The sequence below is a fragment of the Sminthopsis crassicaudata genome, chromosome 2 (assembly GCF_048593235.1).
Source record: "Sminthopsis crassicaudata isolate SCR6 chromosome 2, ASM4859323v1, whole genome shotgun sequence".
Taxonomy (NCBI): Eukaryota; Metazoa; Chordata; class Mammalia; order Dasyuromorphia; family Dasyuridae; genus Sminthopsis; species Sminthopsis crassicaudata.
Window position 1 is genome coordinate 597644678 of NC_133618.1, and position 12180 is coordinate 597656857.

General features: G+C 33.7%; 1 long non-coding RNA gene across 1 annotated transcript in view; it reads left to right on the forward strand.

Annotated features, from left to right (window-relative positions):
- LOC141553760 (uncharacterized) overlaps nt 1-9553 on the forward strand; it is a 35505-nt gene extending 25952 nt beyond the window's left edge. The window contains exon 3 of the long non-coding RNA XR_012485631.1: nt 9501-9553. This is a non-coding gene — a long non-coding RNA (uncharacterized LOC141553760). The remainder of the gene's footprint in view (nt 1-9500) is intronic.
- The last annotated feature ends 2627 nt before the right edge of the window (nt 9554-12180 follow it).

Below are 12180 nucleotides of genomic sequence, written 5' to 3' on the forward strand. Positions count from 1 at the left end.
GCTTTTGAAGCAACTGATACTGTTTAGGGCATTTAGAAATTAACAGATTTGTGCATGGTTACATAGTCAGTTGTTTACATTAGCAATTGAATTAAATTGCAATATCTTTGAAGAGAAAATTGAGCATAAGGAAGAATTTCAGATTCAAACTCTTTAGCTTGTTCTTCCTATGGTGGTTACATAAGTTAATTAGCTAATATTAGATATGATTCCTCCTTTCTATGAATCATAATTATATGCTGCTTTGGAGATATTTGAGTATTCTCATTTGTATGTACATCTGCATATCTGACTGTAAATGAGATTTAGGTGTCCTTATAGAATTGCAATTTTGTGTATATAGAGATCTCCTGGTGAAGAAACTCTCTACCAATGTACAGAAACAAGAGTCCTATTATCTTGAAGAATGACTAAGCTACTCAAGAGACAAAATGACTTCTCCGGAGTCATCTGTTCATTTTGTATTAGGGAAAATATGTAAACCACTTGTTCTTGACTAGAAGACCCAGCCTTAACCAATAGTGGGGCTTGTCTTCAATACAGATTCTCTAGCCAAAAATTGCCCATTTATGGGCTCTTCCCTCTACTACTGAAGCTTGAACTTATTCCTTCTGATGGTGTGTGTGCGTGTGTGTGTGTATGTGTGTATGTATGTGTGTGTTTGTGTGTATAGATAGTTGTAAGCCCCTTAAGGCAGTTATAATTCATCCACCACCAGGGCATACTTAGCATAGTTATATGGCATAGTATTATTTATACTCTTAAGTTTTGTTTTTTTTTTTGTCTTTCTCACCCATGTGTATATATGAATATATAAAAAGAAACATTGAGTACAAATAAAAAAAAATTGTGTTATAAATTTTAATGATCTTTGAACTTTTTGTTATAACTACAGACATGTATTTACATGCATCCATATACACATACATATTTAGATACATATATATATATATATATTGCACATGCATATATATTTGTATTATTATGTTATATGTAGGAACATACCTATATACATATATATATATACACACATTTATGTCTCACACACACATAATTTCCCTTCAAATAAGATGTACAAGCTGTAAGTAAACCTAATGGATCAACAATATTAATAGAGTAGTTTTCTTGGAAATTCAGTTTAGCATAATGAAAAAAAAACATTGGTGTTAGTTAGAAAACATAGACTTGATTTTGTGCCCTAGTTTTATCACATCCTGAGTGCCTCATATGGCTCACTTCTTCTACAATTATTCTCATCAGACTTTACTCGATTTCCTGGTCATCTTCTTAGCAATTGCCTTATAGCTATAGAATCAAATATAATTTCATACTTTTCTAATACTTTTAAATTTATATTTTATCTAAGTTTTATAATACACACAATTATTATGACAATAATGCATATTATATTCACAATTAAACAAATATATAATGTATTGGTGAAACAATTTCAAAACATTTTATTGAGAAGAGTGCATGATCAGAAACGTTCTGAGACCACTAATTTGTAATTTATAGCATGGTATTACTTCTCCTCTTCTGCTTTCTAGTTTAAAAAAAAAAAAATCATAATCAAGTCAATACTTCTGTCTAGTAGTTAATCTCCCATGGTTCCACTCATCATATCAATAACTCTCCAAAAGAAACTCTAGGCTTCTGGCCACCATTGCCCTTTGTCTTGTTTTTCAGATGAATGAAAGCTCCTTGAGATCAGGAATTGCCTTCCTTTTTATGTTTGTATCTTCAGCACTTAGGACAGAGTTTGGCATATTGTTGTTTATTCTGTGTTCTCAAAGAGGACCATGACATTAGGAAGGTGATGCTGTGACATGCAAATGATTTGTATTCAAGTGAAGGAGGACTGTCCACAAGTCTCACTTTTTCTTCTGGAGCCATTTGAGTCTAGTGGCAATGTGATGGGAGAACTTGGCCCTTTTAAGCTAAAGTCTAGAGTAGTACTCAATTGTTAGGTTCTTACTAAGTACTAATGAGATAATGAGATATTGGGTTTTTACTAAGTGCTAAGTCGGTACTTAACAATTTTCTAGTTCTGGCCTTTCCTGGTAGTTTGACTTGTGAATTCCTGGGGAACAGCTTGCGTGCTTGGGAGGAGCAAGCTCATTGGTTGAAGTGATTCTTCCCAGAAGCCCTTGCATTATCCCACGCCCATTCTCTGTGAGGATAAAGAGGGCAGCTCTGGAAGAAAAAGTTAATCTCTGCTTTAGACCAGGCTTGATGCGGCTCTCTGCAGGAAGGGAAGTCACTTCTCTGGACTAGAGTTAATGGCAACTATCTGGAGACAACAGCACGTTACATTTGGCACCCAACGTGGGGCAAGGACTTTTCCTTATCCTGAGAAGGATTTATTCTGAGCCCTTCAGAGGAGATCATAAGACACTGTGCTACAATGGGAACAAATACTTTTTACACCCGGACAATGATGAACGTGGAAAGACAGGGTCCCCCCTGGCAAGGGCATCTCATTATTACTTAGTAAGACCCTAACACTCAATAAATATGATTTTTTTGTTTGTTTCTGATTTTTTTTTCATTCATTCAGACTAATTATATGATTGTGGAAAAATCACAACCCCTCCCAGACTTAGTTGTTTACCAATAAAATGAAGATAATAGATAGGGTTAATATGAGGAAAGTGGCTTTCAATTAGATAAATGTAAGATTGTTTTCATGTCTAAATTCTGTGACACCATACATTGTTAAAGATCAGCAGTGTAACTATAATTTATAGTCTTAGGAATTTTTTATTTTTTTTGTATCAAGACCCCTTTGGCAGTCTGTTGAACCTATGAACCATTTCTCAGAATAATTTACTTAAATAAATAAAATAAAACACCCAGGCTTACAAAGGGCAGATAGGTAGCACAGTGGATAAAGGACAGGGCTTAGAATCAGAAAGATTCTTCTTCATGAATTCAAATCCAGCTTCAGATACTTCCTGGCTATGTGAGACTTCACACTGTTTGCCTAAGGACAAATAATAATAATAATAATAATAATAATAATAATAATAATAATAATAATAATAATAATAATAAAATAATAATAATAATAATAATAATAATAATATGAGCTAGAGAAGGAAGTGGCAAACAACTCCAGTATCTTTGCCAAGAAAACACTAAATGGATGCCTAAAAAGTCATCCATGACTAACATGACTCAATAATTGCAAGTATTACAAAGAAAATCAATTTAAAAATAATATAGTTATAAAATGTTTTTAAAGAAAGTTTACAACTGTGCCCAAAGGGCTTTCAAACTGTGCAAACCCTTTGATCCAGCAATGTCTCTATTGGGTCTGTGTTCCAAAGATATTCTAAAGGAGGGAAAAGGACCCACATGCACAAAAAAACATTTGTAGCAGCCCTTTTTGAAGTGTCAAGGAATTGTAAACTGAATGGATGCCCATCAGTTGAAGAATGGCTGAATAAGTTATAGTATATTAATGTTAAGGAATATTATTGTTCTGTAAGAAATGATCAGTGAGATGATTTCAGAAAGACCTGGAGAGACTTACAATAACTGATGTTAAACAAAATGAGCAGAACCAGGAGATCATTATATACCGCAACAGCAAAATTATGCAAAGGCTATGACTCTTTTCAACAATAAGATGGTTGAGGCAAATTCCAATGATCTTGTGATGGAGAGAACTATCTGCACCCAGAGAGATGACTGTGGGGACTGAATGTGCATCACAACATAGTATTTTTTACCATTTTTTGTTTTTATTTGCTTGTTTTGTTGTTTTCTTTCTCATTTTTCCCTTTTTGATCTGATTTTTCTTGCACAGCATGATAAAGGTAGAAGTATGTACATGTTTAACATATATTGAATTACTTGATATCTAGGGGAAGTGTTGGGAATGGAGGGAGAAAAAAATTTGGAGCACAAGGTTTTGGAAGGGTGAATGCTGAAAACTACCTTTGCATATATTTTGAAAAGAAAAAGCTATTGTTTTTAAAAAAAGAAAATTCACCTATCTCATGTTAAGAATTCTGGTCTTAAAAGAGCCTGAGGCTCCAAGAAGTTATAAGTTGTTCATTGTCACACAGCCAATGTGGGTCAGACTTTATGCCATAATGCCACACTGCCTCTTGACATTTGTCAAATGGAGATATTACTATGTCAACCCTTTTGTAATCTGTTAAGCATTGTGTTATTATCATCATCATAATAAACATCAATGATACTGATAATAACAGCAACATACACATGCTTCTAGACCTCCACATTCTTAAGCTTTATTTACAATAGATTTAGTACAAACATTGATATCAGGAGGGAACCGTACATTAGACATCTCTGAGAAGTATTAGTGCTTATTTTTTAATCTAGGAAGGGATTTTAGTTGAAAGTTTGAAAAGCAATGTAGCAAAGTTCTGGACTTATTTTGCCCAAACAAAACATATGGCAACAGGTCAGCTTATTAGAGCAAATCTGGTAATGATCCCTATCTTAGAGTTTTAGGAGTACCCCAAAGGGAAAATTTTTCTTCTAATATTATGAACTAGAGCTCAGATTCCAATAAGTTTTCCCCAATATCAATTGTCCAAGTTGATATCAATTAGCTTTTACAAAGAAATCCTTATTGAGAAGATATAGCGAGAACAAAAGTCTAAATACATTTCTATTTCCAGACATACCATCCCATCTACCATCTCTTTCTGTTATTATTTTCTTGCATTTTTGTTTTTCTTCCCAGGTTATTTTTACCTTTCTAAATCCAATTTTTCTTGTGCAACAAGTTAACTGTATAAATATTTACACATATATTGTATTTGTATTTAACAAGAACTTTAACATGTTTAACATGTGTGGGAGTGCCTGCCATCTAGGGGAGGGAGTGGAGGGAAGGAGAGGAAAAGTTGTAACAGAAGTGAATGCAATTGTCAATGTTGAAAAATTACCCATGCATATGTTTTGTTAATAAAGAGCTATAATAATAATAATAATAATAATAATAATAATAATAATAATAATAATAATAATGTAAAAATGTGTTTTGGTCACTGAATAAATAGATGAAAAATAGTCACAGAATATCTGCAATTACTCTAAAGTAGAGATTTAGTCCTCTCTATTTTATACCATCATATACTTTCAGAAATAGTGTCCCTTTTTCCTTTCCCTTTCTTCCTCCCTTCCTCCCTCCTTCCTCCCTCCTTCTTCCCTTCCTCCCTTTCTCCCTTCCCCCTTCCTCCCTTCCTTCTTGTTCTTTCTTTTATAAGGATGAACTGAATGAATATATGTTTAAAATGAGTAATTGTTGCTTTGTGTCTCATTACCAAAATAACATTTATTTCCCTTTTCTGTCTTCTTTCTAAGTCATTAAAGAGTATTTACCATATTTTCCATCCAAAAATTATAGTATTTAAGCTTCTCTTCCAAAGTAGTAGTCAGGATTTTTCTACCCACACAAGATAGTGAGGCAAAGAAAATGCCATTCTTTCTTCTAAATTCCCCTTCAAATGAGTAATTTAGACTCTTTTCCAACCTAGGCTAATCCTCATAAAGTGCAGAGCTCCATTTCTTCTCATTCATCTGAAGCAGTCACTACCTCCCTCATAGTTAGGCTCTTTGTTTTCCCACACTGAAACCTTATTAAGACATGATGCATTTTTTCTCCCAAGTTCATCTTCTCAAAAAGTAGTTTTCTAGGTTTTTCCTAGAATTACTCAATTTTCTCGAGTCCCTAAATTCCCATTAGTTCTTCTATGAGAAAAGCATTTACTTTCTCAAGTGTTAATCTAGGCTTTTGTGCCAGTATTATTCCTCTTTACTCTTTTCTGACTGATGAAACATTGTGTTTCCATGTTTTCCTATGATAAGCTATTCAGCTGAGACAGTCAGCTCAACAGCAACAGGAAAAAAGCATGAAATTGTTTAGCAAGACATTGATCTTGCAGAACATGAAAAAAGATGTAAAAGAACTTAGTTGTTTTGACAATAATATTATTACCGTAAAAATTGTTCACCTGGTTCCACTTGCTTCACTCTGTATCATTCCATATAAGTTTTCTCAGGTTTCTCTAAAATGGTTCTCTTCTTTATTTTTTATGGTACAATAATGTTCTATAATATTCCTTCACCAGAATTAGTGCTATTCCTCACTTTATTCCCCTTCTCAACTCACCTCTCCACTTAGTTTCCATTTTAGAGAAGTGATAAACTAAATCAGTTGGGTTTTTCCAATTAACAAATTTAATAAACATTCTTATTTTCAATTCTATTTTCAAGAAAGATGATCAAAATAACAAAAAAATTTCAAATGACAACTTTATGAAAGTAATAGCATAACATAGTGGAAAAATTCTGTACTCAGAGTCAGAATTTGGGTTCTAATCTAGATTTTGCTACTAATTGGCAAATGTTTCTACCTCTGTGACTCATTCTGTAAGATGAGAGAATTGATAGAGAAAATCTTTACTATCTGTTCTAGTCATGGAATTTTATTAATCCCTGACAGGCGATCCTGATTGCTATTATTTAACTTATATGGAAAGACCAATGGACCTGGAACAGAAGACCTTGGTTGGAATCTCATCCCTGAGAACAAATTATAGGGAAATCATTTAAACTCTCTGAATCTCCTCACCTATAAATGAAGATAATAAGACTTGAACAGTCTTCTTCCCAAAGTGGTTCTGAGGATCAAACAATATGATGCAGGTCGTTAAACTTATAACTGCTCTTTAAATGTAAGTTATGATTAAATAATAAAATGCTACAACCATCTCTTTGAGCCTCAGTAACCTTATTTGTTAGATGAGCAGGTTAGATAGATGACATGTAAGGTCCTTCATACCACTAATATTCTCTTAACTTATGATCCTATTCAAGGCTGAACTATTATTATTCTCTTGTAGGGACTAAGGGGTGCCTACCCTAAGTCCTCTTCCCCCCCTCTGCACTTTTCAAACACCAGATATGTATCATTATAACTGTTGGCTGACAGCAGGTTAAAAGAGCAAAGAAATATCCAATTTAATGCTCACAATTTATGTCATGAATCCAACTGAAAATTAATCTAAATGAATGTACATTCTTTAAATATATATTGTATAACATAAAGTCTGGTCAGGAGATTATACTTTTATATCATCATTTCTAATCTAGCAGTATGTCATCTAGATGTCAAAACTGGGAAAACATTTTCAGAGCATTGAGGGTTACAAGAAAGTTGGTACATTAATATGATTATAATGAAATGTTTACTTAAACTGAAATTAAATTGTCCATTTCACTGTAACTTCAATTGTTAAAAAGAAAATAGCACTGACAATGCCTTCCACCACCATGGTGAGTGATGATTTGAATTTGAGATTACTTTGCTTCTTGTTGTAGTTAGGTATGATTTCCTACATTGGTGTATAATTTCACATAGGTCTTAATTAAGTGGCAACTGGGGTTTAACTGTCACTTTATGACATGACTATAATTCCATGTACTCGAATTTTATAATACAAGCATAGTCATTTTTTTTCCAACTATAAAAGAACAGGGATAGCAAAGATAATTATAGCTCAAAAGCAATTTTCTCCAGACAGGTGACCTAGATTAATAAATAGAAGTGTGGTTTCCAGAACAAGAGAAGTGAAGGACCTACTGTATGATAGTCTGCCATAGCTTGATCTACAGTTTTGTTCTCACATTTAAGAAAATATATTGATAAGCTTAAAAGATCTAAGGGTGGCCAAAGAGCATCATAACTAGCAATCAATAAAAATGTGTTTATTTTTGGTTTTGTTGTTCAGTTGTTTCAGTCCAGGGTCTGACTCTTCATGACCTCTTTTGGGGGATTTTCTTGGCAAAAATACTGGAGTGGTTTTCCATTTCCTTCTCCTGCTTATTTTACATATGAGGAAATGTCCAGGGTCACACAGGTAAGAAGTGTCTGAAACTTTTCTTGATTCCAGGCCTAGTGCTCTGTCAACTCTGTAGCAGGTGAGATGAATGAAAACTCCAAGAGACAAAGTTTTTGGAAAACTAGTATTCAATTTATTAATTAGGTTAGCTGATAATCAATAAACAGATGGTAAGTAGTTTCTTTCAGTAACCAAAGACCCCAAGGGAGAACTTGAAAGGCTTTGGATCACTTCTGAAAGAGAACTCTCTTGACAAGTGAGGATCAACCCTAATTGGTCTACATTTAATATGGAATAAAAATATTCAGCTTCTCCTCCTGAGAACATGGTTTGTCCATGAGATTCAATAGCCTCCAACAATCTAGGCAAGGGAAGCCTTTCATCCACATCTGTCTGACTTGTTTTCTGCTTCATGAATAGGTTGCCTAAAACTCTAATGAAGGGTACCAAAGATAGGGGATTTTTCCTCCTGGAACAAAGGCTCCCAGAAAGGAAACTGTTTCCACTTTAAACAGAAAGTAGGTCTTCCAATTGAATTGAGTCCTGCCTAACAAGGAAGCATATACTTTGAGGGCTAATCTCATCACTCAACCTTACCCTGCAAAAGCTGCCTGATCTTTTTAGCAAGTAGGTTTTAAGAGAAAAAAAAGAAAAAAGATGGATCATAAATTAATAATTAGTTATCAGTATAATAGTATAATATTAACTGCCTTCACAGACACCATGCTAAATACTAGAAAGAGGTCTGAATAATATGCCATGGTAGAAATTGGGGACCAGTTTGGCCTTTAGAAAAGAAAACATGAGACATGATGCCATTATTGATTTCAATAATAAGGAAGATTATACTGTTAAAGAATGATTTGACTAGTTCTGCTTGGTCTCTGAAGGTTACATGAGGAGGATAATTGGATGCAGCATGGTATAATAGAATTCTGACTTGGGATCTGCTTTTGTAATATGTGTTTTCCAGAGAATAAATAAATCTTGGAATGCTAGACTTGGGGTAAGGAGCAGATGGGTTCAGAGCCTGCCTCCAATACTAAATATTTGCTTGATCATGGGTAAATCTTTGAACCTCATTTTCCATTTTTGTAAAATGGTGATACCATCTCTAGTACCTACTTCACAAAGTTTTACTGGATAAAATTTAAATTTAAACTAAAGGATATAAAACATTTTATAGTCTTTAAATGTTTTATTAATGTCAGCTATTTGGATAGTGATGCAAAGTGGATTTATGTTTTCATTAGTGCCTTCTATTCATTCTATAAGTTCCCAGATTGAGGGAGGAAGAATGACTAAAGTCTTCAACCCTGGAGTCCTAAAGGTGGTGACCTATCATAATTGCAAATGAAACCTTACATAGTATTTGAATAGATGGATACCATAGAAGAGAGAAAGTGTACTAGTAAATGCAAGGAGATAAGTTGACAAAATCAAAGTCATCCTAAGAAATAACTATGAAGTCATAGAGGAAGATCCCAATATTATAATTAAGGGTTTACATAGAAGCTTAGACTGTTTGTAGTAGGAAAGAATCACTGAATTGTGAATAAGGGTGGAGTATGATGAAAGTATTTTAAAATTTATTCTGTTAATCTTTTACAGAATGAATTGAAGGAGGGGTTGAAGATCTTCAGGCTAAGGAGACTATTAACAGGTATTTCACTTAGAAGGTAAGAGGCTGGAATTGTAGCAATGAGGATGGAAAGGGAGCAGAGTTGAAGACAATTGATTCATGCATCATTTCATCTATCAACCTATCATTGCATTTGTACATTTATCCATTCATTCAACAAAGATTTATTAAGCAGCTACATATAGCTTCACATTCTTATATAGCTATACTACATATACTACATGTATATGTATGTATATATATATATATATGGCCTATGTTACATATATACAAGTTATATATATATATATATTTATATGGCAGAGTAGTGTTAAGGCAGATGTGAAAAAGTTGTCGTGGTTCAATCATGTTTAGGTCTTTATCACTAATTTGGGGTTTTCTTGGTGAAAAATTGGAGTAGTTTGCCATTTCTTTCTCTGACTCATTTTATAGATGAGGAAACTGAGGCAAACTGGATTAAGTGAATCACCCAGGATCATATAGATAATGCCTGAGGCTAAATTTGAACTCAGTAAGATGAATGAGGAAGACTTGAGTTAAAAACTGGATTTAGACACTTTCTGGATTTATGAGAGCACTTGAGCAAAGCACTTTAACTTCTGTTTGCTTCAGTTTCCTCATATGTAAAATGGGGGTGATAATAGCATCTACTTCCCAGAGGTGTTCTGAAGATAAAATGAGATATTTGTAAAAGTGCTTCTCAGACTTCAAAGTACTATGTAAATACTATTTATGATTGTAATGGTAATAAATATGACTGTGCTAGGTTGTAGGGGAGAAATAAAAATGTATGAGGCATAGGATAGGGCAGTTGAAAAAAAGTTCCCAATTTGGAGCGAGAAATCTGGGTTCCAAATCACAGTTAGGACTTTTATTCACTTTCGCTTTTTCTTTCTTTCTTGTCCAGGGTCACACAGCTAGGAAATGATAAGTGTCTAAGCTAGGAGTTGAACTCAGGTCCTCCTGACTCCAGAACTAAAGCTTGATCTGCTTTGCCATCTAGTTGCCCTCACTTACTTTCTCTAGGCCTGTTTTCTCCTTTCTAAAATGAGAGTACTATACTAGATGACCTCTGATGTTTTTTCTACTTCTGAATTTATGATTCTGTAGTCCCCAATAGAAAGAAACTTATAAACTACTAGTGGAGATAAGATAAACATAGACACTAGGAGAGATAATGCAAAAATCTACAATTTTCTTCACATGTTTATAAGATAAGAAATTAAAAGACAAAAGTAGTGAAACAGGGAAGAAAAGGGAGGGAAATATCTTTGGAAAAGGCAGCTTTCAAGCTGGGTCTTGAAAAATCAGTAGGATTTCAAGAGTCAGTTGATAAGGTAGTGGAATGTAGAGAAGTAGAGGAGAGTTAAGGATGACTCAGATTTTGCACCTGAGAAAATGGTTGGGACATCAACATAAAGAGGGAAATGTGGAGGAAGAACAAGTTTGAGTGGACAGATGTTCAGCTTAAAACTGAAGCCTATGAGATATAAAGGTATAATTTGGAAATAGGAAAAAGGAAATGAAATAAATTTGGATATTCCCTTTATAGCTATAGGAACCATTCAAAGAGATTTATCTGTAAATGACTTATCTGTTGATAGTTAATTGGGACTTCATTTCATGTTATAATAATAACTCACATTTAAATAAAATTTAAGGAGTTACAAAATATTTTCCACAGCAATTTTGTGAAGTAGGTGATACTACCATTTCCTTTTGTAAATGATAAACTAAGGTTTACATTGGATAATGATTTAGCTAGTATCATAAAGTTAATTAACATTAAATATAGCATTTGAAACTACTGTTCTTTCCACCAGATCAACTGTTCACAAACTTAAATCAGCTTGCCATTTTGCAGATAGATACTTTACACATAGACACTTTGCATATAGATATTTTGCATACTGCCCCTGAAACATACCTTAAATTCTTTACTACTCATTTCATAAATAATCAATTCAATTCCACAAGCATCAAATGCCAGCAATATACCAAGCACTTTGCTGGGGATTTGTTGTTCAATCATTTTTAGTTGTTTCTAACTCTTCATTCCATTTCCTTCTCTACTTCATTTTACAGAGGAGGAAAATGAGGTAAATAGAGTTAAGTAGCTTGCCCAGGATCACATAGCTAATCAGTGTCTGAAGGTAAATGAAACTTAGGAAGATGAGGTTTCCTGACTCCCGGTCCACAGTCTAACCACTGAACCAGGTAGCTGTGCTTTCCTGGGGATATTACATTTTTATTAGAAGGGAAATAGTTATACAGAAAACTAAATATAGTATATATGTAAAATAAATGCAGAGGATTGGGTGTGGCACTAAAGTAGGAAAATAAAGCCAGACTATAAGTCCCCTGAGGATGACTACTTAATAGCGACAAGTCTGGGATCTTGTCCCAAATAAGACTTAATAAATGTTAACTAGCTTCTTGTAGAGATTGAATGTAGATGGTTCAGAGCAAAATCTGTTCCTGCTTTAGGAAAGATCAATTGTTTTTCTCTCTGAACTAAAAAAAAAAAAAAAAAAAAAAAACAACAACAACAACAACAACCTTGAGAACATCTTCCAAATATCATAAGGTTTAAGTGAACTCCTTAAATGTTGCTATTGAAATCTGAGATGGCTCAAACATGACCAGCTT